The sequence below is a fragment of the Anoplopoma fimbria genome, chromosome 7 (genome assembly GCF_027596085.1).
Source record: "Anoplopoma fimbria isolate UVic2021 breed Golden Eagle Sablefish chromosome 7, Afim_UVic_2022, whole genome shotgun sequence".
NCBI lineage: Eukaryota > Metazoa > Chordata > Actinopteri > Perciformes > Anoplopomatidae > Anoplopoma > Anoplopoma fimbria.
This window is the reverse complement of record NC_072455.1, coordinates 15,109,931-15,117,066: the sequence shown is the minus strand read 5'-3', so window position 1 is coordinate 15,117,066 and position 7,136 is coordinate 15,109,931. Positions and strand designations below refer to the sequence as shown.

At 35.9% G+C, this 7,136-nt stretch overlaps 2 long non-coding RNA genes, 4 other non-coding genes and 1 pseudogene across 7 annotated transcripts; all 7 read left to right on the top strand.

The window, feature by feature from the left end:
- Window positions 1-723: 723 nt before the first annotated feature.
- LOC129093026 (uncharacterized) lies at window positions 724-3,252 on the top strand. Of its 2 annotated transcripts, none has more exons than XR_008531276.1 (8): window positions 724-760; window positions 1,256-1,309; window positions 1,493-1,555; window positions 1,781-1,819; window positions 2,159-2,204; window positions 2,393-2,443; window positions 2,861-2,906; window positions 3,126-3,252. It is a non-coding gene; the product is annotated as an uncharacterized LOC129093026 (long non-coding RNA). The 2 variants fall into 2 exon arrangements; XR_008531277.1 differs by lacking the exon at window positions 724-760 and adding an exon at window positions 1,065-1,084.
- On the top strand, window positions 837-911 carry LOC129093937 (small nucleolar RNA SNORD26). The gene has a single exon (XR_008531332.1). It is a non-coding gene; the product is annotated as a small nucleolar RNA SNORD26 (small nucleolar RNA).
- Window positions 1,882-1,946, top strand: LOC129093932 (small nucleolar RNA SNORD29). The gene has a single exon (XR_008531327.1). It is a non-coding gene; the product is annotated as a small nucleolar RNA SNORD29 (small nucleolar RNA).
- On the top strand, window positions 2,534-2,659 carry LOC129093953 (small nucleolar RNA SNORD22). The gene has a single exon (XR_008531345.1). It is a non-coding gene; the product is annotated as a small nucleolar RNA SNORD22 (small nucleolar RNA).
- On the top strand, window positions 2,984-3,058 carry LOC129093942 (small nucleolar RNA SNORD31). The gene has a single exon (XR_008531337.1). It is a non-coding gene; the product is annotated as a small nucleolar RNA SNORD31 (small nucleolar RNA).
- A 132-nt stretch (window positions 3,253-3,384) lies between the features above and the next one.
- On the top strand, window positions 3,385-4,296 carry LOC129093027 (uncharacterized). Its single transcript, XR_008531278.1, has 3 exons — window positions 3,385-3,445; window positions 3,849-3,888; window positions 4,062-4,296. It is a non-coding gene; the product is annotated as an uncharacterized LOC129093027 (long non-coding RNA).
- On the top strand, window positions 3,923-3,991 carry LOC129093950 (small nucleolar RNA SNORD31; annotated as a pseudogene).
- Window positions 4,297-7,136: the final 2,840 nt, after the last annotated feature.

The window sequence follows — 7,136 nt, the reverse complement described above, 5'->3', positions numbered from 1 at the left end:
TCATTGTGTTTATACTCCACAGTGGTGTTTTAGATCAAGCTTATGTGCAGCACTACACATGCAGCACAGGCCAGAGCCTGCCTCAATCCTTAACCATCCGACATTTAAACTAATTATTTTACTCTGATTAGTTTCATGAACATCGACGACAACATGTTTCCTTTATGTTGCATGTCAAATTAAATGGTTAAGACAAATTAAATGAATATTGTTGTACATTTCTAGAAATGGTTGCTTCGAGTGTCTCTCAATGATGATAATTACACAGACCTGTACTGAATGACTGTGACTGCATTTAATTATTCTGATGTGAGACACGTGTTACATATCATATAATATATCATATAATATAATATCATATTTTCTGGCTCATGCTCGTGGAGCGGTCACGTGTTGGCCTGTTGGCTCAGTCCACCATGCTAAACGATGCTTTCTTTTGCTTTACAGATGACGACGGGACATTCTGAAGCCACTTGCTGCAAAGGTAACTTATCTACACCACGTGGCTAATCTGGACATGACGTAGTATCGAGTTGAGTTGTATTTGAAATAGTCTGCTGTAACTGTGAGCCTCGTGCTACAGTGATGTTCTATTGAACTCTCTCACTGAAAGTCTTTGAGGAAACTTCATCTCAAATTTGAGTAGCATGAAACATCTTACAAGTGTGCACATGTGAAGGACTTCTTCAATCTTATGAATGTGTTTTTTTTTTATTTATCCTCAGATGTGAGCAGAAAATGGCTGAACCCTCTGCATGAGGTAATTCTAAAATTTCATTTGATGTAGTTTCTGTTATGGATCAATATCCATTGACTGGCTGTCAGGTGCTCTAGTGCTGCAGTGATGATCACTGAACTCTCTCTTACTGAATCAGTCTTTGAAGAAACTTCTTTACCAGATTCTGAGTAGCATATGAGCTCCACCCAACACTGTTAAACAACTTTGTTAATTTAGGACCAAATGGCAACCAATGAGGCATACTGTTACTACACTTTGTTGAGGAGTTGTATCATGTCCCGCCTAAACCTGAGCTCTTCTCCTTCAGATGTTCATGGCCGATCAGAGAATGAAGGACGTTGGCAGGTGAGCTAGACTGAACCGATGGAACGGTCAAATTCCACAAGGGCCATAACTGACTGACAAGCATATCCCTGATTTTTGTGATGCCAAGTTATTACTCTGATCAGCCCTTGAATGCACTAAAGCTCAGATTTACCCCCTCCGGCAATGGCTAACAGTGATTTCTCTCTTTAGGTTCTGCTCTGTCCACTCACTAAACGCTACAAAGTGGCTGTAAAGTACACAGATGTGAGTAAAACATGGGATTTGCTTGAGTTTATTCAGTTGTGGGGCATAAACATGATGATTACACCAAAGACAAGCATATGCCTGATTCAAGTGATGTCAGCCTTTAATCTGATTACCCCTAGTTGTATCAATACAGTTTTAATTCCCAAGCAGGTGATTTACACAAAGGTTTTTCTTTCGTAGGTGGGAGATCTACCAGACGTTTGAGGAAAGATGTCACCTGGAAGTCATGAAAGTCTCAAATGAGTATGTCGAGTTAAATTAAATGCAACAACGTATTGATTACAAATGATTAAGTAAAGGGCAAGATGTTTCTGATGTTTGAAAGGATGACATGGGGTACCACCCATCAAATACCTGGACGACTAATGTCACATGGCAGTTTGTCACCAAAGCACTGATCAAACAGTGAACCTTAATGTGCCACACAATTGTTGTAGGACTCTACTGAAGTGCTCATTTCTCTTGCAGAGCCTTGATGGGATTCATGAAGAGCATTGCAGACTCACGGTAACTTTTTAATATCTCCTTCCCTAAAACATTATTTAAATGAGACTGTCCTCATAATGCAGTTGCAATGATGATGATACTTAGCTCACTTTGAACCAATGTGAAACGACACGAACTTCTGAGCAACTGCACTACTTTAAACTTCTTTGCAAGTTTAACTTGACTTCTGTCTTGTATTTAGTCTTAATGCCTAATGATCTAATTCAAAAATTGGTCTCTCTGCACCCTGATCGTGAGATCCATGTAGCTTATTCTAGTTCCATAGTCAATGTAGGCGTTAACGTTTCCTACGGCTTCCTCTGACTGCAGTAAATGAACGTCGTCTTTTTTTTCCTACAGGTGATTCATTGACTACTTCGGCCTGATTGAGGTGTTCTACTCAAAGGTAAGACATTTTTCGAGACCTGGTGCCAATAGCCTTTATACCCAGACCTGCTGAAAATGATGAGATATATTTGGAATCTCGTTCGTCTGAACTCCTGTTGAGAAAACGAATAGCTGACATAAGCGGTCAGATCAACAGTGAATAGTGTTAGTCTTTTTGTGCTCAGATCTGACTGTAGTCTGTTGCAGGTGCCTGGCTTTTGAAGATGCTGCCCTCTGAGAACAAATGTCTTCATCCGGGTAAGTGTGTCCTTAAAGCATTTACTGGGTGATGCTCAAAACCCAGTCTGACTGTTCATTAGCTGATTTAAAACTAAAAATGTTAAGTTTCCTTTATGATGACATCCGCACACGTCTTACGCCTTGGTTCGATGCCAGAACCTGAAAAGGTGAACCCACTGGTGTTACCTTGGCAATAAGGGGAAACATGTTGGGGTTGCCAACGGTCTGAATGGAAACTGACTTAAACATGGCTGTATCTAAATCACATTGTGTGGAGATTCCTGCCAGTGAAATGTGGGAGAGAATGGTGGTTAAGACCATGAACAAATGTAGTGTCAGACCTGTGCTTTAAGATAAAGGAATGTCATGTCTATAGGTGACACTTAAAGCTATCTGTATTGGAAATGCCCTGAATTATTTTTCTTCACCAATTAGGTCTGAGCTGCCTGTCCCGTTATCCATCGACATACAAATGGCCAAGGTATGCTTGAATCTCATATATAAAGTTTGCTACAATCTGCCCTCTAGATGCCACTAAATCTTCCACACTGCTCCTTCAGTAGAAGTGATGAGTTACTTATTACCGCCCCAGTCTGAAAATTCATGACTGATTGGTTACCCCTCTGATCTCACTAGAAATGATGATTTAGTCGTCCACATGAATCAAACTGGACTGACTAACCCTTTCCACTGGTTACAGGTTTGGTTTCCCAGTCTGCAGTGTGAGGAACAAAAGACCAGGACTGTTGCAGGTATTTAATTTGAATTATAAAAAAAAAAGTGAAGTTTACTTGCTCACAAATTATGTTTAACCTAAGTAGAAGTGATGAGTTTCTTATTACCGCCCAGTCTGAGAATTCATGACTGATTGGTTACCCCTCTGACTGCACTAGAAATTAGTATTTTTGTCACTCGGATTAATCAAACTGGATTGGCTAACCCCTGTATCTTGTTGCAGGTTCTTGATGCTGTTTACTGTTCCCCACATTGAAGAGTTGGAGACGCCTTAGACTGCAGCAGGTAAATAAGCATGTGTGTATGTATATATAATATGTTTCTGGGATTGTTGACGTGATGCATGATACACAGCCCAGTCAAGGGAGCTCAACCACCCTTATCCTCTGGTGGGCCTCCTCTCCTGTTGACCCTGTATGGCACTGAGGACCCTGACCACGCAGGTGTAAAGTGACCTGCTGGAGTTCTGATTGAGAGGCAGTGCTGGCTTTGAGGGCATGACTGAAAATTTTAACTGATTACATCCCAGAAGCTAAATCCAACATTTATACAGCTGGAAATTTTTAGTATTACAGTTTGAAATGAACTATTTGGTTTGTCTTACTAGTCAATGTAATGTACATTGCTAAAATTGTCCAAAACTAAATGCACATTTTGATGAAGTGTTTTGTGTTTATGCTCTTGTCAGAGTCCAGCTGGATCTGCTGCCTACTGCTTTGGGCTATATGGTAAGAATAGAAAACTTGAGCCTTGATATTTTAATCCAGAAGTGATGATTTCTTATTACCGCCCCAGTCTGAAAATTCATGACTGATTGGTTACCCCTCTGATCCAAATTACACTTGAAGGTTATGGCTTAAGTTTATAGTGCTTGTTTCTAAAATGTTGTCTTGCTTTGCAGACCGGACTAGAACTTGGCTTCAGTCATAAAGAGGAGTTGTCTTATGCTGCCGACTAAATTGCTGCAGGAAGATGGCTACAAGCTCAAGGACTACTTCAGAAGACATGCTGCTTATTGTATCAGCAACTGAATAGATAACTTCTGTGTTCATCTAATTATGACTAGTTTGTATTGACTTTTCAACCCGTTTCCTGACTTGGATGTTTATTTCATAATAAATTGTTCATAAATTCAAGCATTTGTTTTCAATACAGAATGTTGTGGGTGGTTTAATACTGATGAAACTGGGAGTTAACAAAATGGTGGTAAATGCAGTGAAACTGCTAGAAATGGTCACTTGTATTCAATTATTTGGAAAAGTATAATGGGCATTAAGTGATAGTTAACAGCCTTGCCTTTAGGTATAATCTGTAAATAGATTTTATTTTATTTTTTCACATTTCATAAGCCAGAAGTGGCTGACCAGCATAATCAAAGATCAATTGTTAAAACGAGGTCTAAATCAATGGTTCAGGCTGCAGTTGATACCAGACAGAAGGGAAATGATTATTGTGCAACTAACAGAAGTAATTTGGTTCTAAAGTTACCACCAAATGTTCAGACAGTAAAAGACCCGTCTGCATCAGTCACAATTGTCACATGATGGCATTAAGATTAAAAGCATTTTTGTGAACCTGTAGGTTTAATCCACAAACTTGTGCTCAAAGACCTGTTTTCTAATGTAATAAAATAATGGATGGGGTAAACTTATTCAAGAGTTAACATATTAGATGATGTACTTCAGAAATAAAACTACCTGTGGATTTAACAGTGATAAAGTAATCTTTATTCAAAAGGAATATAAATGTATTAGAACAAGATTCATGTCAGGCATTGCATACTGTAAACAAACTTAATTTAGGTTTCATTATGTGTTCATTTTGACAAAAGCTCCTCTAGCTAGAGGAGGTTGAGCCGGCCGGTCTACCGGTACCGTGAAAAACACCGGTAATCCGGCACACCGGTATACAGGAGGATGAGCCGTCCAGTGAAACATCCGTGAAAACATGACGTCACGTCACTGCACCGCTACTGTGACCAACCACGAAACATTAAATAAAGAAAATAAAACATTAAATAAAGAGAATAAAACATTAAATAAAGAAATAAAACATTGAATAAAGATAATGAAACATTAAATAAAGAGAATGAAACATTAAATAAAGAGAATAAAACATTAAATAAAGATATTAAAACATTAAATAAAGAGAATAAAACATTAAATAAATAAAGAATGTAAAGATAAAAACATTAAATAAAGATAATAAAACATTAAATAAAGATAATAAAACATTAAATAAAGAGAATAAAACATTAAATAAAGAGAATGAAACATTAAATAAAGAGAATAAAACATTAAATAAAGAGAATAAAACATTAAATAAAAGATAATAAAACATTAAATAAAGAAAATAAAACATTAAATAAAGATAAATAGATGATATTGCAGAATAAAACATGGCATCAACTTAAGATCTTAAAAATAAGAACTTGAAAATTTAAATATATACATATACCGGTAATAAGACAAACGCATATTCAGCCGGTGGCAGAAATCGGTCCTGATTATGAGCAGGACACAGAACATAGTATAAATACACAGAACATGGTATAAATACACAGAACATGGTATAAATACACAGAACACAGTATAAATACACAGAACATAGTATAAATACCACAGAACACAGTATAAATACACAGAACACAGTATAAATACACAGAACATAGTATAAATACTCAGAACACAGTATACATACACAGAACACAGTATAAATACACACAGTATGAAACACAGAACACAGTATAAATACACAGAACACAGTATAAATACTCAGTGAACACAGTATAAATTTGTTAAACAGGTAGTTTGTTAAACAGTAACTGCAGAGAGAAATACATTTATACTCTGGCAGTGATGATTACTTTGTGTCATTATTAATATTAGTACAGTGATGATTATTTGTTTCATTATTAATATTAGTACAGTGATGATTACTTTGTGTCTTTATTAATATTAGTACAGTGATGATTACTTTGTGTCATTATTAATATTAGTACAGTGATGATTACTTTGTGTCATTATTAATATTAGTACAGTGATGATTACTTTGTGTCATTATTAATATTAGTACAGTGATGATTACTTTGTGTCATTATTAATATTAGTACAGTGATGATTACTTTTTGTCATTATTAATATTAGTACAGTGATGATTACTTTATGTCATTATTAATATTAGTACAGTGATGATTACTTTGTGTCTTTATTAATATTAGTACAGTGATGATTACTTTGTTTCATTATTAATATTAGTACAGTGATGATTACTTTGTTTCATTATTAATATTAGTACATTATTCATATTAGTAGTGATGATTACTTTGTTTCATTATTCATATTAGTACAGTGATGATTACTTTGTGTCATTATTAATATTAGTACAGTGATGATTACTGTGTCATTATTAATACTAGTACAGTGATGATTACTTTGTGTCATTAATATTAGTACAGTGATGATTACTTTGTGTCTTTATTAATACTAGTACAGTGATGATTACTTTGTGTCATTATTAATATTAGTACAGTGATGATTACTTTGTGTCTTTATTAATATTAGTACAGTGATGATTACTTTGTAGTCAGTGATGATTATTATTATTAGTACAGTGATGATTACTTTGTGTCTTTATTAATACTAGTACAGTGATGATTACTTTGTGTCTTTATTAATACTAGTACAGTGATGATTACTTTGTGTCTTTATTAATATTAGTACAGTGATGATTACTTTTTGTCATTATTAATATTAGTACAGTGATCATGTGTGCAGACATAAAATCAAAAGTCTCTCCAGCTGTTAAAGCAGACTGACAGCTGATCAGCTGATCAGCTGATACGTCACACGTGAAGCTACAGAGGAAAGGACGTCTCATGTCTCTTAAAACACATTTCCTCGTTTCCCTCCTCACTGGTTTCCTTGCGTCTCACCATGCATCCCTGGTGGGCGGGACTAAGACGCAACGGAAACGA